A 24,973-nucleotide genomic window follows, 5' to 3' on the forward strand; every position below is an offset into this window, starting at 1 on the left:
CCCCACTCCTGATCATTATCCATTGACCCTTGCAAGGGCCATGTATGCAAATGTCAGGATCGAGTTCAGTTACAATTGCTGGCTTGACGAAATGACTGAAGCATTAATAAAAGAAAGAAAGACTTGTATTTATATAGCGCTTTTCATGACTCAAGATGTCCCAAAGCGCTTTATAGCCAATGAATTATTTTTAAAGTGTAGTCACTGTTGTCATGTAAGAGTGGTCCATGGAATCCTCAATCAACCCTTGAGATTTTATTCTGACCAATGATAGGGTGATCTCAGCCAGAAGCGTGGAAGGACCATGTGGCAAAAAGATTCCAACCAGCTATCCTCGGTACAGCAGTTAACATTCAAGGAAAAACAGTCTTCAGATCCAAAGCAACCAACTAACAAACAAGCTCCCTGATGGCCTCCTCACTCTGGACTACTTAAACAGCATTCTTCAAAGACACCATGGCAATTATCCTTCTGCTGTAAATCCTACTCCCTGGATATCCTACTTCGTTTGACTCCTGTCCTCCTCCCCCCATGATCTTCGCAAACACAACAACCAATCTAGCTGTTCTCGTGCACAAGCTCAACAGCTGCACGGTTTTTAACCATACTCCGCATCGCTCTAAATTCAGCATGTGACAGAAGGCTTGAGTTATGCCAATTCCTTTTAAAATTGAATCCACTCACTAACATTTGGTGAAGTTTAACAAGGCGCAAAAAATGTTTCCACCCAGAAATAGGATGGACAATTCAGATGAGCAGTTCAGCAAAAACACTTTTTTGCTCAATTCCAATGATTCATGTTGGAAAACAAAGAATTTACTGGCACCTGGGGAATTATTTTAAATGTCATGCACAATATATGAATATTGATATCGAAAAACACTATTTTAGACTAATCACAGGTATTTTGATCACTGGGCTAACATTCCTTACATTGAGTTTTCTATCAGACCAGTAGCTTTAGGATCCATATCAGATCAGGCTTTCTTCACTGCTACTACTCGCCACCCAAGCAGAGATGCTTCTTAATATCATTCACTGAGTCGACTTTGTTAATGTTCAGTAGCTGGACTTGCAAGATCTATCACATCTCACTTACTACTGAATTTTCAGATAGTGTCGCATTCTTGGGGGAATCACGAACAAGAGGAAATAATCTTAAAATTGAAACTAGGCCATTCAGGAGTGAAATCAGGAAGCACTTTTTCATACAAAGGGTAGTAGAAATCTGGAATTCTCTACACCAGAAGGCTGTAGATGCAGGGACAATTGGAGGTTTCAAAACTGAAATCGACAGATTTTTGTTAGGTAAGGGCATCAAGGGAAGGGATTTGGAGCAAAGGCGGGTTAATGGGGTTGAGGTACAGATTAGCCATGATCTAACTGAATGGTGGAGCTGGCTCGAGCGGTCAAATGGCCTACTCCTGTTCTTATGTTTATTCTGATTTGGAAATCATCGTTCCTTCATCGTCGCTGGGTCAAAACCTTTGAACTCCCTCCCTGACAGCATTGTGGGAGTCCCTTTATCACAAGGACTGCAGCAGTTCAAGAAGGCAGCTCACCACCACCTTCTCAAGGGCAATTAGGGGTGGGCAATAAATGTTGGCCTTTCCAGCGACACCCACATCCCATGAACGATTTAAAAAAAAACAGCAACATAAATTTAACTTGTTAAAGAACAGCTGGCATTCCTAATACATTTTCCTAGGTCGGCTTACTCTCTCTCTTTCCCCCTTCCCGCCATTTTTATGATTTTTTTTTAAGTTAACTCCAGACCCTTTTTAGATTTAAAAAAAGGTCACTCCTTCAGTGATTTGCATGATGTGTGTAAATCAAAGATGTCCATGTGCAGTAAGCATTGATGCTGAAAGGGAAGGTGATCAGATTCAAGTTCATCAATGCAATGCTTATGAAAAAAGGATTGGGGAAGGCAGTGTAGGTTACCAGACTGGGTCACCCAGTCACGAGCAATGCTGTGGCCCAAAGCTGTACATAATTTCATATGGAGAGGGGTACAGGGGGATCAATTAACTCAAATGTAAGAGACCTATCAGAACCTAACATTGTGTGCCTTGTAAAAAATAATTTTGTGGTAATTTTGCTTTTATGCTTTTTGTACATGATAAGGCCTCTTATCAATATCCTTGAACATGAAATGGACTTTGCTGGACTAGTTGCAGAGTTGATCGAAGGGCTGTAGTGAAAGTGTTGCAACATGCACGTTAGTCGGTTTATATTTCGACAAGTGACATCCAAAAGCACAGAGTTCACTTAAAAAGGATCAGAAAAATTTTCACTGAAATTATCATTTCGATTATTTGGATAGCTTCGCAGTTAACTTAAAAAAAGTTAGGGCAATACTTTATGCCGTGGGATTGCCTCGGCTGGCAAGAACTCCATCGGCGACAACCTTGCAATATAGGCAACCTAACACTCTTGCCGTCGGGCGCGTGAGCCCCTCCTGATCGGAGGTTTACAGTAATCTCCCCCCCACCCATGACTGAAAGTACCATGTCAGCAGCATTTGGGTATCCGGGTCGTTATTTTGGGGGTAGCTATCTCTTATGGGACTAATAATGCACTTTTAGCATTGGTGGACTGTATGGACTTTCCCTTGGCATTGTAGCTTTTCACTAGTGTGCTGCAGGTTACCCTTCACTAATTGGTGGCACTCAGAAATGTGGCCCTGGCACATGATGAATGACACGCTGGGAACCTCAGGATATTTTGCAAATGAGCTCGTTAAATCGCGAAGTCAACTCATTTATGCCTAGGAGTGTGCTGTGGATCATCAGCCCTCTATTTTATCCCCCTTTCCTCTCTTGGAGGCACCGACTCATACTGAGGCATAGTTTCATTGGCTTAACCAACGTCACCCAGGTGGTCTTGTGAGCCTAGACATTGAACATTGGCGGGCTCTTCCACCACGAAAGTGGTCCATCACAGCTGAGCGTGATCCTGTCCTCGGTCAACGTCAGACTTTCCAGTCAGGATCAGGAGCAGGAACCCTCTTTGAGTTAGGAATAGGGCGAAAGACCCCACTACCACTTAGTTGAAGTCAGTCAGCTCAGCACACATTGGGGATCAAACCTGGGCTTTCCTCAAGTGTGCTGCTCATAGCTCAGTAAATGTACTGGATGGTGTGGCAATCGGGGACCCAAGATGATCATTTTGCAAATTACATATTTACATTATAGGAGCATCACACAAAACCCAATGATGGGGCAGCTCAATTCCAGTCCAGATTCCAGAGACAGGTTTAGAAAAACAGAGTGCTCAGGAGCTCAAAAGTAATCATTAATTTTAAATAAGGGGGTAATTATAACTTTGGGCGATGGTATAAAACGGGCGCTATCATATTAACCGCGCATTGTGCACCATGCCCGATTTTCATTTTCCATGGAAGTCCAAAGCAGGGAAAATCAGCCTGGCATATAACGGGTGGCTAATTTGATATCGTCCATTTTGCACCATCGTCCCTGATTAAAATGGTATCCAACTATTACTCACATGGCAAAGTCTGTAAATAAATATATAGGACGAATGCAAAAACCCATTGACACAATGCTTTTTATGGGTCACCTCTATGTTTACATTGAAAGAAATCTTTAACTTTAAGGATAACTTTAGATGTGTCCTAGCCTCTGGACTCTGGCACGGACACATGGCTCTGATAAGTTGCCTGTGTGCTCTCCAGCACAGTAGATGTTATCTCTTCTGACAGGAATTAAACAAAATGTGTTTTATTCTCATCTCTCTAGCACTGATAGGAAAGTAATCAGACTAATGCAGATTATATTAAAGTGAATCAAGAAACAACTGTTTAGTTAACCACTCGTCTCCTTCCAAGGTGATTGGGGAGAAAAACACATTTGAATATCACAATATGGACTGAAATCTGCTAAGAAAAATAAATTATTTTTGTTGGCAAGAATCAGTGCCAATGCTGGATTCTGAAAACACTGTCCTAACTATGAACCTTCATTTCCTACTACGAATGTCCATAATTTCCTGGAATTCCGGTGTGTTATAACAGCGCAAGACTTTAGCAAATTTCCGGCCCAGCAACTCTGAGTACACAGTCGGTGGCCACCCAATGACCCAATTCCCACTAGTAGGAACCTTCCCGGATGCATTTCAGCACAGTCAGCAGTCACTGCCGATGTGCATGGCACAACCATATATAAAAGAACGCACACTGAAGATTGCTGAAACTTGTGTTGAAAGCTGCTTTGGGGTCATACCATGCTGTTATACTCTGATAGAAATTCAACTGGAATAACCATGGCTTGTTTCCTACCACCAGCCCCCCCTGTCGCCCCCCCCCCCACCCCGCCCCGCCCACCACCTCCACTAAATATTGTCCAGAAAGAACTCCCCTACTCATGTTTGAAATAGTGCCATAGCATCTTATACGTCCACCTGAGAGGGCAGGCGGGACTTCGCTTTAACATCTCATCCAAAAGACGGCACCTCCGACAGTGAAGCACTCCCTCAGCACTGCAGTGGAGTGTTAAACAGACTGTTTACTGTGAGTCTTGCCGTAATTACTGCCCTGCCTCCAACTCATTGGCTGACACAGTGATGTCAATGGAGACTCTGAAATGTCAGGGAAATCAGCTCTAGCTGAGCAGTAAAGGATCAGAAATCCTTGCACTGAAGTTTGTATGGCATTGATTGGTCAGTGTCGGAGGGCACTTTCTTCTTTACACCTCTGCATTTGATGTACGAGGGAAAACGTAAAGAATTAAATAGTGTATTGTGTTGAAAGGCATAAAATGCCTGAAGATTGTTGCCAAATTGATGATTTGTAGTTATTTATCCAAGGATTTCCCAAAACCCAAGAGTGATGTAACCTGGCAGTGTGGTCATGGTTGTTGATATCATCAGGGTCCTTCTGCATGATTACTGCTTTGTAACCACTCTACCATAACTTATTCTCTTGAGAATATGGGTTTGACCATGACATAAAGGCTTGGATTTATATAGCACCTTTCATGACCACCGGACGTCTCAAAGCGCTTTACAGCCAATGAAGTACTTTTGGGGTGTAGTCACTGTTGTAATGTAGGAAATGCGGCAGCCAATTTGCGCACAAGCAAGCTCCCACAACAGCAATGTGATAATGATCAGATAAATGATTTTTTTTGATTGAGGGACAAATACTGGTCAGAACACTAGGGAGAACTCCCTTGCTCTTGTTTGAAATAGTGCCATGGGATCTTTTATGTCCACTTGAAAGAGCAGTTGGGGCCTCGATTTAATTTCTCATCTGAAAGATGGCATCTCCAACAGTGCAGCACTCCACTGGAGTGTCAGCCTAGATTTTGTGCTCAAGTCTCTGGAGTGGGACTTGAACCCTCAATCTTCTGACTCAGAGGTAAGTGTGCTACCCACTGAGCCCCGGTTGACACTCGTGCAATCTGAGGCAAAGTTCTGGGTGGAACTTTTCAATAAATGTCTCTCTAAATACAAAGTGATATGACGGAGGGGAGAAAAAGGACAAATTGCCCCAAATCAATAGAATTATCATAAAAAAACAAGTCTTGGGTCCTGTTCTCTCACCTGGCTGAATTCTGGTATATCAGCAATTTCTGTGGACACAAGTCAAACCATTTTCCGCATCCAACACCATCAGCTCACCCGCAAAAAAAGTTGCACATACTGCTGTTTGCACTTCAGATCCCGAGACTGAAACTGAAAAAGTGAACTTGTGGGGAGGGCAAAAGCAGAAGATTTGAATCTTAATGGTTTTGCAGTCAACAAGCTCCAACAAGACTAACTAACCTGTGGATTTTCTTTAGGAAAAGATCCAAAACAGAACTAAACAAAACACAGAGTGGGTAGGAACTTGGATTTGAAGCCAAACATTCAATATTTCCAAAGGAGGAGAAATCCAAAAAAGCCCGCTGCGCTCCCAGATCCTCCAAATGGTTGCATTTGCTACTGTCAGTTTACCTCGCTTATAAAATCATTACCAGACAGCACTGTTGCTCTGGTTTTATCATAAAAGGAAGATTGCATGTCTACAGCGCCTCTCACGACCAACGGATGTCCCAAAGCACTTTACAGCCAATGAAGTGCTTTTTGGAGTGTAGTTACTTGTTGTAATGTGGGAAACGCAGCAGCCAATTTGCGCTCAACTCCCACAAACAGCAATGTGATAATGACCAAATAATCAGTTTTTTTGTTATAAAAACATGGTTCTGTTGATTGAGGGATAAATATTAGCCAGGAATAACTCCCTTGCTCTTCTTCTAAATAATGCCATGGGATCTTTTACATCCACCTGAGAGAGCAGATGGGGCCTCACTTGAATGTCTCATCTGAAAGGCAGCACCTCCAACAGTACAGCATGCCCTCAGAGCTGCACAGCTCCTAGATTTTGTGCTCAAGTCTCAGGAGTGGGACTTGAACCCACAACCTTCTAACTCAGAGGCAAGGGTGCTACCAACTGAGCCACTGTCTGACCACTGACTATCATACTCTTTGCACACACTCAACTTCTCACAGGATAGTGATCAATAACAGTATTGCAAGTGAAAAGGAACTTAAGGCAGTGTAAATGTCCAATGACTCTTGGTATTATTATAACCTGAAGCCTAGTTCCAGTGCAGGCTAAGTACATGCACAGCGCACCCCATATTGGGCCCTGTAGTGCCTGTTTGTTGCCTAAAAACAGACTCTACCCAATCAAAGTTCTAGGCCAAGAAAAAGTTAAATATGTAAAAAACCTTATTCGACAATCTATGAGAGCCCAGATTTGCTTAAATTACTTTGGGGAAATGTCGTTTTTAATGTTCTTCACATATTTATTTTAGTATCTGCATTCTTTGCTGCCCCCTTTCAGAGGTTTCCTCTGTTCACTTTTAAAGTGAAAATAGTAAGCACATGAATAAAGAATGAATTTACAACTTAGTTACACATCGAGAACAGAGAGCATCTTCCATTGTTGTCTCATCTTTGAATGGCTGTATCAAATGACTTGGTGCGCTTGAATACCTTCTGAGTTTAACAGCTATTAACTACAATTAAACATCGTGAAGTAGTTTGACAACCCTTAAGTTTTGGAAGCCCGTACTCATGAAATTCCCATAGCGTCGCAAATCAACTTGGCCACAAAAGGGGCAGATGTGTTTCTACTTGCACACACAGTTCAGAGCATGACCCAAATGAAGTCTCTTCCAAAGCTTGGTTAGAATTCAATGCTTTAATGTCAATGACCTGGTAAGTAAGAGCGAATTAACCCATTCCACTCATGCATACACAGTACCAGACTGAGTCCTTGAAGACATGTTCAGCAAGAAAGCAAAGATTAGGTTTGATGACTCAATGGGATATATGCACGGCCGAGTGTGACAGCCCCAGTTTTGAGCCCCAGTCTGTTCCGGGTCAGCTGCTGAGTCAGGGTGGCATCTGGGAAGCGCCAATTTCCTACTGTGTTCCAGGGTTAGCGAGGAAATATAAAATTATCCAGGTATCCTTCCTACTCAATCTCTATCCAGTGACCCCACTTTCTGAAAAGTGCTTGCATGTGGATGAACATTGCCCTGGGGGGGGTGCAATAAATCCCATGGTCAAACACTCTGCGGACCAACACGCATGAAGAATGGGCACTTGGGGCAAGGTACTGGAACGCTGCCTGCACCAGCGGAACCTTATCCCAGCACATGTTAGTGCATTGAGGAAAGAAGACGGGAGGGGAAGAACATCTCTTTCCAACCCAAGTTATTAACGTAGTGCTCATGGGCAGATGGCCTGCACCTTAAATTTCCCTTGCTGTGTGCTACACGATTTTCACAGAGCAGGACTGTTGGTGGTTTTCAGAACAGTAAATTAAAATCTTGTCACGGGTGCGGTACATAGAATCACAGAATAGAATCATATTGTTGCAGTTTGAGCTTTTTAATTAAGTTTTATGTCTGCACACTGGAGAGATTTAGGGCTGGAGTCCTTTGTGCTCCGGGTTGCGTCCCGGAGCGACGTGAAAGGCGGCGCTGAGGTCTCCTGCACCCTGCCGCAATCATCCAGTCGGGTTTGGCGGCGGCGCTGAGCAGCACCACCGGGAAGAGTTGCGCCAGGTGTGCGACGCCTCTGGTCGCAACACCAGCAGAAGTTTTGACACTTGCCTGATCCGTCCGCCATGAAGTGCACCCGCAATGACTGCCTGGGAAATCAGAGTGGTTCAGCACAGCCGCCGACGCAGAAGAAGGTAAAGTACGGCAAATGTAAGTGCGAGTGTTTGCTCTTTTACTTTTACTTTTTTTAGCGATTTGTGTTGTGGTGGTGTGGGCAAATTTTGGGGAATGTTTTTGTGGGTTTTTTTTAAGGTTTCCCCCCAATCCCCCTGCCCTCCCTCCCACCCCCCCATCCCCAAACCTCTCTCGGAGCGCACACAGCCTGGCTCTTTAGTTTGCGGGTTTCTCATCCTTGCACCACGAGAGGTATACAACGCCTCCTTTCGCGCTGCGCCCCGACGCAGGGCCCAGATGTCCAAACTTACATACTAAAACGCAAACTATTCCTGGCCGATATCTTTCTCGCCCCGCCTCCGATTTCGCCCCAAAAACAGAAAAGCCGAAAATCCAGCCCAAAGTACAACACACTGTGGGGCAGGGGAGTTGGGTGATAAACTGTAGCCTAACCCAACCGGTTCAACCTTTTAACAGCAACAGACTTCACTATCCTTCTGTCGAAACATCCCACCAACATACAGAGGGCTTATGTGCAGGAGGAAGTCATTACTTTGACAATTCGTTTAAAACATATACACAAATCAATTTTTTTTGCTTTGTATCAGTTCATGTTTTTGTTATACATGTAAACTTGTATTTACTCTGTACAGCCACCAGAGGGCTCATCCCCTGGTGTCATAGAAACATAGAAAATAGGTGCAGGAGTAGGCCATTCGTCCCTTCGAGCCTGCACCACCATTCAATAAGATCATGGCTGATCATTCACTTCACTACCCCTTTCCTGCTTTCTCTCCATACCCCTTGATCCCTTTAGCCGTAACTCCCTCTTGAATATATCCAATGAACTGGCATCAACAACTCTCTGCAGTAGGGAATTCCACAGGTTAACAACTCTCTGACTGAAGAAGTTTCTCCTCATCCCAGTCCTAAATGGCTTACCCCTTATTCTTAGACTGTGTCCCCTGGTTCTGGACTTCCCGAACATCGGAAACATTCTTTCTGCATCTAACCTGTCCAGTCCTGTCAGAATTTTATATGTTTCTATGAGATCCCCTCTCAGCCTTCTAAACTCCAGTGTATACAGGCCCAGTCGATCCAGTCTCTCCTCATATGTCAGTCCTGCTATCCCGGGAATCAGTCTGGTGAAGCTTTGCTGCACTCCCTCAATAGCAAGAACGTCCTTCCTCAGATTAGGAGACCAAAACTGAACACAATAGTCCAGGTGAGGCCTCACCAAGGCCCTGTGCAACTGCAGTAAGACCTCCCTGCTCCTATAGTCAAATCTCCTAGCTATGAAGGCCAAGATACCATTTGCCTTCTTCACTGCCTGCTGTACCTGCATGCCAACTTTCAATGACTGATGTACCATGACACCCAGGTCCCGTTGCACCTTCCCTTTTCCTAATCTGCCGCCATTCAGATAATATTCTGTCTTCGTGTTTTTGCCCCCAAAGTGGCTAATCTCACATTTATCCACATTATACTGCATCTGCCATGCATTTGCCCACTCACCTAACCTGTCCAAGTCACCCTGCAGCCTCTTACCGTCCTCCTCACAGCTCACACCGCTACCCAGTTTAGTGTCATCTGCAAACTTGGCGATATTAGACTCAATTCCTTCATCTAACTTCCATAAACTCTTGGGAGCACAGGGATTTAAGGAGGCTTCACAGGTTGGAGAGGCACTCTGGAGACCTGCAATAAAAGACTACGGTCACATTTTACTTTGAGCTCACAGTGTTCAGTCCGATTCTTTCTCCATACATAACAACTGGCGACGAGATACAGATAGCAAACCCAAAGATGCAGAGAACAGTGGGCATCCTGGAGAAATTCTCAGAGGGAGATGATTGGGAAACTTTTGTGGAGCGACTCGACCAATACTTCGTGGCCAACAAGCTAGATGGAGAAGAGAGCGCTGCCAAACGAAGGCCGATCCTCCTCACCGTCTGTGGGGCACCAACGTATGGCCTCATGAAGAATCTGCTCACTCCAGCGAAACCCACGGAGAAATTGTACGATGATTTGTGCACACTGGTCCGAGAGCATTTGAACCCAAAGGAAAGCGTTCTGATGGCGAGATACCGGTTCGACACCTACAAAAGGTCTGAAGGCCAGGAAGTGGCGACTTATGTCGCCGAGCTAAGACGCCTTGCAGGACATTGCGAATTTGAAAGACATTTGGAACACATGCTCAGAGACTTTTTCGTACTTGGCATTGGCCACAAAACCATACTTCACAAACTTTTGGCTGTAGAGACTCCAACCTTGAGTAAGGCCATAGCGATAGCCCAGGTGTTCATTGCCACCAGTGACAATACTAAGCAAATCTCTCAGCACACAAGTGCTGCTGCAAGTACTGTGAACAAAGTGATGTTGTTTTCGAATCGCAATGTACAGGGCAGGTCACACATACCTGCAGCTACACGTCCGCAGATGTCTCAGAGTCCACCATCAAGGGTGATGAATGCAAGGCCATTAATACCTTGTTGGCGTTGCGGGGGTGATCATCATTTCCATTCATGCTGATTCAAAGGGTATGTTTGCAGGGGCTGTGGAATAATGGGACAGCTCTAGCGTATGTGCAGGCGAGCTGCAAATCCTGTTAAACCTGAAAACCACCATGTTGCAGAGGAGGACAGATCCACGGAGGATCACGGTGAACGAAAGCCTCAGACCGAGGAGGCAGAGGTACATGGGGTGCACACATTCACCATGAATTGTCCCCCGATAATGCTGAATGTTGAACTAAATGGTGTCAATGGAACTGAACACGGGCGCGAGCCAGTCCATCATGGGCAAAAAGACTTTTGAAAGACTGTGGTCCAACAAAGCCTCAAGGCCAGTCTTAACTCTAATTCGTACAAAACTAAGAACGTACACAAAAGAACTGATTCCCGTAATTGGTAGTGCTACCATAAAGGTCTCTTACGATGGAGCGGTGCACAAGCTGGGTGGTACCGGGCGATGGTCCCACGCTGCTCGGCAGGAGCTGGCTGGGAAAGATACGCTGGAACTGGGACGATGTCCGAGCATTATCACCCCGCTGATGACACTTCGTGTGCCCAGGTCTTAAACAAGTTCCCTTCGCTGTTCGAACCAGGCATTGGGAAATTCCAAGGAGCAAAATTGAAGATCCATCTAATTCCGGGGGCGCGACCCATCCATCACAAGGCGAGAGCAGTACCGTACATGATGAGAGAAAGGGTAGAGATCAAGCTAGATCGACTGCAACGAGAGGGCATCATTTCACTGATCAAGTTCAACGAGTGGGCCAGCCCGATCATTCCTATCCTCAAGGGAGACGGCACCATCAGAATCTGTGGCGATTACAAAGTAACTATCAATCGTTTCTCCCTGCAGGACTAATACTCACTACCAAAGGCTGACGACCTCTTTGCAAAGCTGGCGGGAGGAAAGACATTCAGGAAGATGGATCTGACTTCAGCCTATATGACGCAGGAATTGGAGGAATCATCGAAGGGCCTCACTTGCATCAACACACACAAAGGTCTTTTTATTTATAACAGATGCCCATTTGCAATTCGATCAGCGGCGGTGATATTCCATAGAAACATGGAAAACTTACTGAAGTCGGTCCCGCATACTGTGGTCTTCCAGGACGACATCTTGGTCACAGGTCGGAACACAGCCGAGCATCTGCAGAACCTGGAGGAGGTTCTTAGTCGACTCAACCGCGTGGGGCTCAGGTTAAAATGCTCAAAGTGCCTTTTCCTGGCACCTGAAGTGGAGTTCTCGGGAAGGAGTATTGCGGCGGACGGCATCAGGCCCACCAACGCGAAGACGGAGGCACTCGAGAACGCACCGAGGCCACAGAACATGACGGAGCTGCGGTCATTTCTGCGACTCCTGAACTACTTTGGTAACTTCTTACTGGGTCTCAGCACACTGTTAGAACCACTACATGTCTTACTACGAAAAGGGGACGAATGGGTTTGGGGCAAATCCAAGAAAATGCCTTTGTAAAAGTGAGAAAATTGTTATGCTCAAACAAATTGCTTGTGTTGTATGATCCATGTAAGCGTTTGGTACTAGCATGTAATGCGTCGTCATATGGCGTTGGGTGTGTATTGCAACAAGCTAATGATTTCGGGAAACTGCAACCGGTTGCTTATGCATCCAGGAGTCTGTCTAAGGCTGAGAGAGCCTATAGCATGGTTGAGAAAGAAGTGTTAGCATGTGTCTATGGGGTAAAGAAAATGCATCAATACCTGTTTGGGCTAAAATTCCAATTGTAAACTGACCATAAGCCACTCATATCCCTGTTTTCCGAGAGCAAAGGGATAAATACCAATGCATCGGCCCGCATCCAGAGATGGGCGCTCACGTTGTCCGCATACAACTACGCCATCCGCCACAGGGCAGGCACAGAAAACTGTGCCGATGCTCTCAGTAGGCTGCCATTGCCCACCACTGGGGCGGAAACGGCGCAGCCTGCAGATTTAGCCATTGTTATGGAAGCATTTGAGAGTGAGCAATCACCCGTCACTGCCCGGCAGATCAAAACCTGGACGAGCCAGGACCCCTTATTATCGCAAGTCAAAAGCTGTGTGCTTCACGGGAACTGGTCCAGTGTCCCAGTGGAAACGCAGGAAGAGATAAAGCCATTCCAGCGGCGCAAAGATGAAATGTCTATACAGGCAGACTGCCTTCTGTGGGACAATCGTGTAGTGGTTCGCAAGAAGGGCAGAGACACCTTCATCAATGACCTCCACAGTACCCACCCAGGCATCGGTAATGATGAAAGCGATAGCCGAATCCCACGTGTGGTGGCCCGGTATCGATGCAGACTTAAGAGTCCTGCATTCATAGATGTAATACATGCTCGCAGTTAAGCAATGTACCCAGGGAGACGGCACTAGATTTATGGTCTTGGCCCTCCAAACCATGGTCTATGGTACACATCGACTATGCAGGCCCATTATTGGGTCAAATGTTCCTTGTGGTTGTCGATGTGTACTCCAAGTGGATTGAATATGAGATAATGTCGGCGAACACGTCCGCTGCCACTACTGAAAGCCTGCGGGCCATGTTTGCCACATACGGCCTACCCGATGTCCTGGTGAGCGACAACGAGCCATGTTTTACCAGTGCTGAGTTCAAAGAATTCATGACCTGTAACAGGATCAAACCTGTCACAGCTGCCCCGTTTAAACCAACGTCTAATGGTCAGGCAGAGAGAGCAGTGCAAATCATCAAGCAAGGCTTGAAGAGGGTAACTGAAGGCTCACTGCAGACTAGCCTATCTCAAGTCCTGCTTAGCTACCGCACGAGACCCCACTCGTTCACTGGGATCCCACCTGCTGAACTGTTCATGAAAAGAGCACTTCAGGTAAGGCTCTCGTTAGTTCACCCTGATCTACATGAACAGGTAGAGAGCAGGCGGCTTCAACAAAGTACATACCATGATAGCGCAAATTTGTCATGCAAGATTGAAATCAATAATCCTTTATTTTATTGAATTATGGACAAGGTCCCAAGTGGCTTCCTGGCACTGTCGTGGCCAAAGAGGGGAACAGGGTGTTTCGAGTCAAACTTTCAAATAGACTCATTCATCGGAAACACTTGGACCAAATCAAACTCAGATTCACAGACTATCCTGAGCAACCCACCTTGGGCCCTACCTTTTTGGATCCCTCAACATACACACCAGTGGCAACCGGCACCACGGTTGACCACGAAGCAGAATCCATCATCTACAGCAACCCAGCAGGATCCAACACACCAGGCAGCCCAGCAAGGCCAGCTGCACAGCAGCCCAGCGAGGGCCCAACAAATGATTCAACAGTACCAGCTTTCATACCGAGATGATCAACCAGGGCAAGAAGGGCCCCAGATCGACTCACATTGTAAATAGTTACACTCTTGACTTTGGGGTGGGGGGGGACGGGGGGTATTGTTATATATGTAAACTTGTATTTACTCTGTATAACCACCAGAGGGCTCATCCCCTGGAGTCCCAAGGGACCCCATAATCCCTTGGGAGCACAGATATTTAAGGAGGCCTCACAGGTTGGAGAGGCACTCTGGAGACCTGCAATAAAAGACTACGGTCACACTTTACTTTGAGCTCACAGTGTTCAGTATGACTCTTTCTCCATACATAACAGTTTTGACAATGGATCAGTAACAGCACAGATGTGATTGTTTTAATACCAGTATATTTTCAGTCAGGTGCTTTTTATAATTTGAGTTCATCAACATCTGTATTTATGGAGCACAATTTTGGTTTCTCTTCAACTTTCTGTGCATCAATTGTCTCCTCTCCCTTAACATATGAAATAGAAGCAGGAGTAGGCCATATAGCCCTTCGAGACTGCTCTACTATTCAATGAGGTCATGGCTGATCTTAAGATAGTTCTGGACATGTAAAGACTTAATTGTCAGAAGTGGGATTCGAACCCAACCCTCCAGAGCAAACTACAACCTAAACACAGACCTTAGACCACTCGGCCATCCTGACTCCTGAAGATGGTGCTCCATGATTGGCTAACCATTTACTGGACCTTCCCTACTATTTTTACTGCAATCACAACTGTGCGAACTTGGGTTTTCTGCCTATTAATATAAAATGAGCCAACTGAGATCAGCTGAAATGAAAACATCTATCTAATCAGTTTTTAAATTTAATAGAAGAACACGTCTCTGATCTGTGCTCCAAAAACCTGCTTCCAAATGCAGTCGGGGCTGGAAGGAGAGGGTTGGAGATCAGATGGGGACAACAAGAGTATCCAGTGACTGCTGGCTGCTTTCAACCCTGCCTGGGCTTACAGTAACTTGGAAAGCATAGTCAATGCCACATGTTTGGACATTGACTTTTGGGAACTTATCAGGAGGACGGACTTAAATAAGGTTTTTGTGGAATTGCACCATTTTAAATAGGTGAAAGAGTCATAAGCCGATTTGGATCCAGTCTGGTACTACAAACAAGTTATGAGGTCTGATGGCTCAATAATGAGAGAGCTCTACTAAGTAGTAGCACTCTTAAATATTATTTTTGTGAGAACGATATAGTCCATATTTTCAGTTTACACAAGCTTAAATTATTCCTCTTGGAAATCCTTGACTAAAGCTAATCCAATATCTCCAGTAATTGGACACTAAGGTAATTTTTTTGGACATTAAGGGAATCAAAGGATACGGGGATCGTGCAGGAAGGTGGAGTTGAGGTCGAAGATCAGCCATGATCTTATTGAATGGCGGAGCGGGATCGAGGGGCCATATGGTCTACTCCTGCTCCTATTTCTTATGTCCTTAAAACTACTAGTAAATATTTGTTAAAAAAATGACACTAACTGAAATTGATAATTATTCTTCAACACTGCTTTGAAATATTAATTCACATGAGCGCTGTATTTTCATAAACTGAAGTACCCCAACCATTTAAACCTACCAGACGATCACAAGAAGATGCGTGACTTGTATTTCCCTTGGAAACTCTTGTCTAAAGCTATTTTTTTAAACAAAGTTTTCTCAACATGCCAGTATGATGGTGCTCTTGTTGTGGGATAGAGTGAGCAACAGATAAACAAAGCGCAGTTACTTCAAGCTGAACTGTCTACATTAAAAAGCTTCCTTTCTTGTCTGCCTGGACATGTAGAGGAACAGAGTATCATTTTCATTGCAACATCACCATATGAAATGGCAGAATGATGCACTTTGACTGGGTTGAGCAGCGTGTTTGTTTAACTAGAGAAAAATAATTGTTAACGCACTTTTTCAGGAAGATAATACCTCTTGAAGTTCAACTCAACCAACCTTCTAACGCAATGGCCTCAAAGAAAGAAATGAATTTCAAATGACGTTTCTTTGTAATCAATTTGATCTGGACAAATGTAAATAGTGAGAAAGTATAGCTTTAAGAAAGCATACAAGCCTTCCAAGGGAAATTTTTTAAATTTCCTTCCAATTAAAGTGGTCCTTACTGAGTAGCTGTTCACCATCATCACTAAATGTTTGTGAAATGTAAGAAGCAATAATTCTGCAGTATATCCATATGAATTGTTAAAAACACAGCCATACAATTATAGATTTTCTCCTACTAAACTTTGAGGTGCCTGGATTGTGGATTTTCGACTATCTAACACTCATAATTGGAAGTTTGCCAGCAATTTGCAGTTACGAATTATGCCACCAAAGCGTACCGGCTTGTGTGATTTTTGCTACAGTATATTGGCACCAACTTTAACAGAAGTGGGAGAACGAATTATGAAAGAAGCTGCAGTATCATGGTTTGCAAACATGCTAGGACGTCTTTTATTCTTGGAACTTACAGAAATCCTGATCCAAGCATAAATTTCCTGGCAAACCCATTGCGTTATCAAGTTTCAATTGTGTAACTATCACTCGCAGATATAGCTATTCATTTATCACGGCAAGTTAAAAAGTCTGCTTATGTGATGCTCAGACTTGCAATTTAAAGTGATCTAAAATAACAATGAGGTGGAAATAAAACATACAATGAACAGATTTTAAACTCAGCTGCCATTCACCAACCGCCCTCTACCCACCAACCCCACACCTGCCCCCCAGAGGGTAAAAGAAAACAGCATTTCAAGCTCCACTGACAGAAGCATTCACACGTGTACAAATAACAGCAAGTGATCAGGAATGCCAATAGAATCTTGGCCTTTATTGCAAAGGGGATGGAGTATAAAAGTAGGGAAGTCTTGCTACAGCTATACAGGGTATTGGTGAGGCCACACCTGGAATACTGCGTACAGTTTTGGTTTCCATATTTAAGAAAGGAGGCAGTTCAGAGAAGGTTCACTCGGTTGATTCCGGAGATGAGGGGGTTGACTTATGAGGAAAGGTTGAGTAGGTTGGACCTTTACTCATTGGAATTCAGAAGAATGAGAGGTGATCTTATCAAAACGTATAAGATTATGAGGGGGCTTGACAAGGTGGATGCAGAGAGGATGTTTCCACTGATAGGGGAGACTAGAACTAGAGGGCATAATCTTGGAATAAGGGGCCGCCCATTTAAAACTGAGATGAGGAGAAATTTCTTCTCTCTCAGAGGGTTGTAAATCTGTGGAATTCGCTGCCTCAGAAAGCTGTGGAAGCTGGGACATTGAATAAATTTAAGACAGAGATAGACAGTTTCTTAACCAATAAGGGAATAAGGGGTTATGGGGAATGGGAGTCCATGATCGGATCAGCCATGATCCTATTAAATGGCCAAGCAGGCTTGAGGAGCTGTATGGCCTACTCCTGCTCCTATTTCTTATGTTCTTATGTTCTAATGTAAAAAAAGAGACTTGCATTTCAGTTGGTTATAGAATCGGGGAATCTTACAGCACTGAAGGAGGCCATTTGATCTGTCGTGCTTGTGCTGGTCTTTGCAAGAGCTATTAATTAGTGGCACTTCCCTGCTCTACTCCATAGCCCTTCAACTTTTTCCTTTTCAAGACTCTATACGATTCTCTTTTGAAAGTTACTATTGAATCTGCCCACCACCCATTCAGGCAGTGCGTTCCAGATCATAACAACTTACTGCATAGAAAAAAATTCTCCTCATCTCCTCCGTGGTTCTTTTGCCAATTATCTGTGTCATTTGGTTTTAAATCTCCCGTCAATAGAAACAGTTTCTCCCTACCTATTTAAATCAAAACCCTTCATAATTTTGAACACCTCTATTAAATTTTCCTTTAACCTTCTCTGTTTTAAGGACAGTTTCTCCGATCTCTCCACATAATTGAAGTCCCTCATTCCTGGTATCATTCCGGTCAATCTCCTCTGCACCCTCGTCAAGGCCTTGATGTCCTAACTGAAGTTTGGTGCCCAGAATTGGACACAGTACTCCAGCTGAGGCCTAACCAGTGATTTATAAAGTTTTAGCTGAGCTTATTGTTGCCTTGAAATCACTCCCACAGAATTGTTTATTTCCATATAACATGGCATACTTAATCTGTAATTACATGCTGAATGTCTTGTTAGAGAACGAGATTTTGATTAATTGACTGTAAAATGTTATACATGTGAACATACATATGTGAACTAACATACGAAAAGACAGACAGAAGATGGTTGGCTGGTTCATTAACCCTCGAGCAAAGGGTCACAATGCAACTAAGCAGATAAAAGAATTCCAGGCCAATTCAGTGGGGAAATTATTCTGGGAAATGCCTATCCCACCCCCTTAGGCAATCAAAGCAAGCTCAGGAAATTGCACAGTGACCACGAGGCACGTACCCAAACATCCCATCTACCTTTTGTACACTGTGAAATTAGCCACAACAAGGAAATCGGCCAGCGCTTTTCTGAACCTGAGCAAATCCGGACTCGCCACACAAGCCAGTAACTTATTCCAAGTGTTGATAATTCTCTGTGTAAAGAAAACCCCCCGGTATTTAACTGAACTGTATGCCAATGTAGCTTATATGCAAGACTCCTCGTTTTCCGTAAGCTATCTAATTCAATTTGTCTGTGCACACGGACATAGTCTCTTCATCACTTTAAATACTTCAATTAAAAGTCTACATTTTTCTTGTCAAAAAGCTCCCTCAGCCTATTGTGATACATAAGGGTTTTTTAAACTATGTATCAATTTAGTGGTGCTTCTTTGAATTTTTTTCCAGGCCCTCTATATTACACTGTCTGTGAGCGGATCAACACTGGACACATTAACAGATGAGACTCAATCAGGGGCTTGTACAGACACTGGTTCTTTTTGTTCTACACTGGATTGTGCTTACTACGCACCCCAGTTTCTATGCAATAGTTTCTCGGCACTGGTCATACACCTTCAGAGACTCAACCGCTAGATCCCTTTCCCACTTGACAGACTTTAATTCTGTATATACATGCTTGGCATTAGCCCTAAAAACTACATTAATCTGCTTTAATGATATAGATAACATCGCTGCCCCCTGCTTCAGCTCATCTGCTGCTGAAACTCTCATCAATGACTTTGTTACCTCTAGACTTTTCCAAGGCTCTCCTGGCCGGCTTCCCATCCTAAACTTGAGCTCATCCAAAATTCTGCTGCTTGAAACCTAACGAGCGCCGTACCATTCACCCATCACCCCCTGTGCTCGCTGATCTACATTGGCTCCTGGTCCGGCAATGCCGCCAATTTAAACTTCACATCCTTGTTTTCAAATCCTTCTATGCCTCGTCCCTCCCTTTCTCTCTAACCTCCTCCAGCCCTACGACCCTCCGAGATAAATCTCTGCACTCTTCCAATTCTGGACTCTTGCTCATCTTTGGTTTTCAACGCTCTACCATTGGCGGCCATGCCTTCAGCTACCTTGGCCCTAAGCTCTGGAATTTCTTCCTAAACCTCTCCCACTCTCTACCTCCCTTCCTTTTAAGATGCTCCTTAAAACCTACCTCTTTGACCAAACTTTTGATCACCTGTACTAATATCTCCTTATGTGGCTCGGTGTTAAATTTTGTTCGACGTTCCTGTGAAGCGCCATGAGACATTTTATTACGTTAAAGGCACCATATAAATGCACTTTGTTGTTAAAATACATCTGCCATCTGCTAGATTATATCTAGATCAGCTCATAGGGCTGGATTTTTGGTCTTCTGCCATCCCTGTTAGCGCCCGGAGGGGCAGCAATGGCGGTGGTAGACACTTCCAGGCGAACGGTCAGCTTCCAGTGCCCCGCCAGGGTTGTCGGTGCCAGGGTGCAGAACATTACCGCCCGGAAGAGGCGAGCCGGTGTGCAACGCCCCTGGTTGCGACACCGGCTCAATTTGTGGCTGCCACCCGATCCATAGAGCGCTGTGCTGGGACCACCTGTGATAGCGGGCAGTCCGAGCTGTAGCGGCCGCAGTGAGGTAAGTAATGTCTACCTCAGGTAAGTGTGATTGTTTTTTATTTTATTTTTTTTGTGATTTATGTTGTGATGGTGTGAGTTATTTATTGGGAATGTTTTTATGTTTTTTTTCAGGTTTTCTTTTTTACCCCCAGGCCTCTCTTAGAGCGCTCCGGGGCCGGCTGTTTAGCTCGGGATTTTCGCTTGCTCAGCCGGCCTAGTGCTCTAAGAGAGGCACCTCCCTTAGTGCTCTGTCCCACACTCAGGGCAGAGCTGATGAATTTTGCTGACTGAGGCACAAATTGTTCTCGGGCGCAAACTTTACCGCTCCACCCCCATTAGCGCCCCAAAATGAGCAGAACTGAAAATCCAGTCTTTTATCCTCATTGAGGGTCCTAAAACTAGTACAAATCTTTATGTCCCACAACATCTTCATCTAGATCCATTTTAAAGATCGTAAAGAGCAGCGATCCCTGCAGGACTCCACTAGTAACTGGTGTCCATGTAGAACTACTTCCAATAATAACAACCATCTGCCTGCGAGAACTCAACCAATCCCTATCCAATCAAGGATCTGCCTTCCTATCCCACTCGACTCTTCCTTATGAAGTAATCTTTCTGGAAGTCCAAATATACAATGCTGGCAGATCCATCCTCATCCGTCAACCGAGCAACCTCCTCAAAAAGTTTAAACAGCTTAGCAAGGCAGAACCTTTTCCAGAAGCCATGTTGTGAGTCTTTAATAACACCTACTCTGTCCACATGGTCATGGAGGGAATCTCTAAATATCCCTTCGAACAACTTTCCAATAACTGAAATTAAGCTAATGGGCCTATAATTTCCTACTTCTGAATGGTTGCCCTTTTCAAATATTGGTACTACATAAGCCTCTCTCCAATCCATGGGAACAATCCCTGCCTCTGTGTTAATACACAGTCCCCATTTCTTTGAGCACTCTGGGGTGTATGTCTTCAGTCCCAGAAATCCTATCCGATTTGAGATTCCTTCGACTGCATTCACTTTGACATTCTCAACTTTAGTGTTAAACTCTAAATAAACTGAGTCTACTGGAGTGAGGACTGATGCAAAGTAGCCATTTAAAACCTCTATCATGTCCTGGGAGTTTACCATAATTTGCCCTGCAGTGTCTTTTACTGGTCCTATGGAGTCTTTTATTGCCTACTGAGTACTGACATAATTTAAAAAACAACTATACTGCTGTCACCACAATTTTCCATTCAACTAACATTTTGGCTGTTCTAAAGGCAGCTTGTTGCCTTCAGCTGTACCCAATATCTATCCCTATCAGAATGTTACTAACTGGAATACACTGCCTGACAAGGTGGTGGAAGCAGATTCAATAGTAACTTTCAAAAGGGAATTGAATAAATACTTGAAAAGGAAATATTTGCATGGCTATTAGGAAAGAGCAGGGGAGTGGAACTAACTGTATCGCTCATTCACAGAGCTGGCACAGGCACAATGGGCCGAATGGCCTTCCTTCTGCACTGTATGATTCAATAAAAGAATCAATGGACTCAAGGGCCAATGTATACAAATATACATAGAAATACATAATGCATATAATTTATATTAAACATTGAAATACTAGCCAATTTTTTTATGGAATATAATCAAAACATGACAATAATACTTTTGAGGCTGTACTTAGAAAATCCAAATATTATTTTTGAGATGTTATAGTTCATTTCAATTGGTAGGTGTGGCTTTTTATGATTTCAATTACACAATATTTAAAAAAATGCAGTGATCCACTCTAACCTCAAGAAAACTTTCCCATGCCATAACTTACATCCCAGGTTGTGAAGATAAAGTGATGTGCCAGAAAGTGCAGCGCCTCGGTAATGTATTGCCTCACCATCACCTGCAGCTAGCTCTCTCTCTCTCTACCGCCCTCTACCTTGTCAAAACATCAAACAGGCAACAAGAGAGAAGAAACATCACCATTGACAAACTGGTGTCTGGTCAGTGAAGGGGTTAGCTGTAAAAGTATCTATAAGTGATCCATGTTGGAAAACATGCAAAGGATTAAGTTATTAAGTTGTAGCAGACTGATGATCTTCAAGAAACAGTGAGCTGTGAGGAAGATTTCCCCTTCATGGCTCCCCTTTCCTCCCCCCCACACACAAACACACAGTTGCTCATTAACACCCCCATCCCACACCTAACTATAACTATTTTAGTTCTGAACATTAAAGAACTGCCCCCTGATTAAGGGGGAGGGGGGGTCACACTCCCAAAAACTTTCAAGTGCTGCCTTGTTTTTTTTTTGAGGGCACCAAAAACACAAATTATACAAGTGCCCCCGGCTAAAAGGGGGGGCACTAAAACCGACAAACATAGACAAATTAAACTTTAAACATTAAGGGTCAAATTAAAATTTGACACCTAACTACATTCAGTATGTGTGCAGCACATCTGCACCAGAAAGAAGAAATGGGGCAAAGGAAATAGAATAAAAGGGAAAAGATCCTGGGTTAGAGTGGTTGGGTTACTTGAGAGCTCCACTCCCTCTCTGCAATGGGCGCAGCTTATTTACTAAAGGATCAGTTTTATTCTCTCGACATAAAACATATTACGGGTTAGTAATTTAACTATTGTGATCTTTATATATATATATACACCCCTCCCCTCCTTATGAAAAGCTCAACAAAGGTGGCAGCCACTTCCTCACAGAGTGGCAACACTTGTCCTGACTTTCCGTCTCTTTACCTTCCTCTTCTCTTTGATTAGCGGGGTTTAAAAAATAATAACAATTACACACAATAAACATAAAATAACTCGGTCTGGCCCGGGTCAGCCGGATTTGAGGGGATAAATAAGTTGTCCGCGTCCAGGACCGAAAGGTCACCAAATGATCCAGACCGACTTAAAAGATACAACTTTATATAGTAAAAAAAACAATATTTTATGGGAGGGAGGACGCCCGCGACCGAGATTTTGTTTATGGAAAAAAACAAAAAAACATAAAATGTGCGCCAGAAAATGATTGAGATTAAAATGAGTTTTAATGTACAACAAAAAAAACATTAAACATTTCCCTTTGTAAAATTCTTCATAATGCAAGAAGCAAAAGATTAAAATCCATTGTATGATTTTCAATCCAGAGGGAAACATTTAATTCTAAACACCATCCTGCACAATGTCAAGAAACAAAAGATTTAAAGTATTTCAATCCAAAGGGAGGAAAAATGAAACTTGAAAGAGCGCTCTGCAACTATTAAAATGCTGATCTTTTACCTTCCCCCGTTGTCTTCCTACAGTTTGTGTCCTGGTACAATAAGTTGTCAGGAAGGAGAATCAGTCCCTGTGAACCAAGCAGAATGAATGCAAAAGGCTCCAGGTTGTGCAGGAACTGTTATGCCTCTCTCTGTATGTTAGGAAGTACAAGAGATTTTTTTTTTAACCTCCAGTAGCACTTATACAGCTGATTGAAATCTCGAGGTTACTATCGGTCAAACGCGCTCCTCTCGCTGCTGACTTTATTTATGTGTCACTATCTGCTCCAGGAAGCACGGGGAGACGCAGAGGCAAGGGGAAGTGCAACTGGTTGAGAGGGGCAAAGCCTCTGGCAGAGGTCGTGGTAGAGTTTCGGGGGGGAGGTGCTGAGAGTGCAAGAGAAAGAGTATGCATCCCTGCTACTCATTCCCGGGGTTAGCCTGACATTCAGTATCCAGGAGATGTTAGCAAGTGAGGTTTACTGTTAGCAAAAAAACTGAGCACATAAATTGCAAATCTATTTAAGCAGATGCAGCTGTATTTTATGTTTTTTTTATATGCCCCCCCCCTCCCCCGCAATTTCCAACTTTACTGTCCTCCTCTGCTGTTCCGACATTACAACAGTGACTACACTTCGAAAGTACTTAATTTGCTGTAAAGTGCTTTGAGACGTCCGATGGTCGTGAAAGGCGCTATTTAAATCCAAGTCTTTTTTTCCAAGGGCTGGGGTATGGTTCAGGAGGTACCAACACCTCATTTTTCATGGGGTTATTGCACCGTATGGAGGGGTGCGGCCATCAAAGCAAGTAATATTTTGAACCCAAATATGTGTCTCTCCTAATGAGTGAGGCTTGAGAAGTCTGCAGTTCGCGCTTAAGTTACACTATGTACATTTGAATGACGGAGTTGGAGTGTGTAGATACAGGGACTAAATTTTGGGCTACCAGAAATCAAACAGTCGAGATAAAAGGAAAATCCTAACAAAATTTTAAAAAATACTGAAAATGCAAAGCAGATCAGTCAACATCTTAAAAGAGAACAGCAACAACTTGCATTTATATAGCGCCTTTAGCATAGTAAAACATCCCAAGGCGCTTCACAGGAGTATTAGCAAAATTTGACACCAAGCCACATAAGGAGATATTAGGACCAGGAAAGAGGTAGGTATTATGTCTTCAGATGCTCTGATATTGACACCACGAGGCAAAGTATTGTACTTGAACTGTAGTGACCTTAGTCCAGTTAATATAACTCCAGAGTGAGGATACCACATGGTGGACTCCCTTTTATACCTGGGTACCTGTGGTGTACAGGCAACCCCTGGGCCTCCACCAGTTGCACCCTCTGGTGGTACCAACATAGTGCATACAGTGTGAACCTTGTTGATGGTACCTCCAGTAAGCAAGTCTCCATCTTATGCATCTATACAGTGACTATACAGAGAGTATATCTATAGTATACATATATAACATCACTCTCCCCCAAGTCTTTTGTGCCAATACCTTTGCACTATGTGCTCTGGCTTAGCTCTCCCCAGACTTAAGTGCCAATAGCTCTTGCACATTGGCTGTGCTTTGGCTTGGCTCTCTCCCTGTCAACCCACCAAGTCCTTATTGCCACAACTTTGGGTAGTGGTTACCAGTTGGGATGGTTCGATGATGCAGTGGGGCTTCAGTGGGTTCTGGGTGTGATCCATGTGTGTGTGTCCATGGCTACATACATCCATCCCCCCCTCCCCCGCCACATGTA

The 24,973-nt window shown here is 43.9% G+C and overlaps 1 protein-coding gene across 1 annotated transcript in view; it reads right to left on the reverse strand.

The window, feature by feature from the left end:
• LOC139269350 (phospholipid-transporting ATPase ABCA1-like) overlaps window positions 1–23,473 on the reverse strand; it is a 179,335-nt gene extending 155,862 nt beyond the window's left edge. Inside the window, exon 1 of the mRNA XM_070888368.1 lies at window positions 23,246–23,473. The gene's annotated coding sequence lies outside the window, so the exon portion shown is untranslated. The remainder of the gene's footprint in view (window positions 1–23,245) is intronic.
• Window positions 23,474–24,973: the final 1,500 nt, after the last annotated feature.

Source organism: Pristiophorus japonicus, chromosome 1 (assembly GCF_044704955.1).
Source record: "Pristiophorus japonicus isolate sPriJap1 chromosome 1, sPriJap1.hap1, whole genome shotgun sequence".
Classification (NCBI taxonomy): domain Eukaryota; kingdom Metazoa; phylum Chordata; class Chondrichthyes; family Pristiophoridae; genus Pristiophorus; species Pristiophorus japonicus.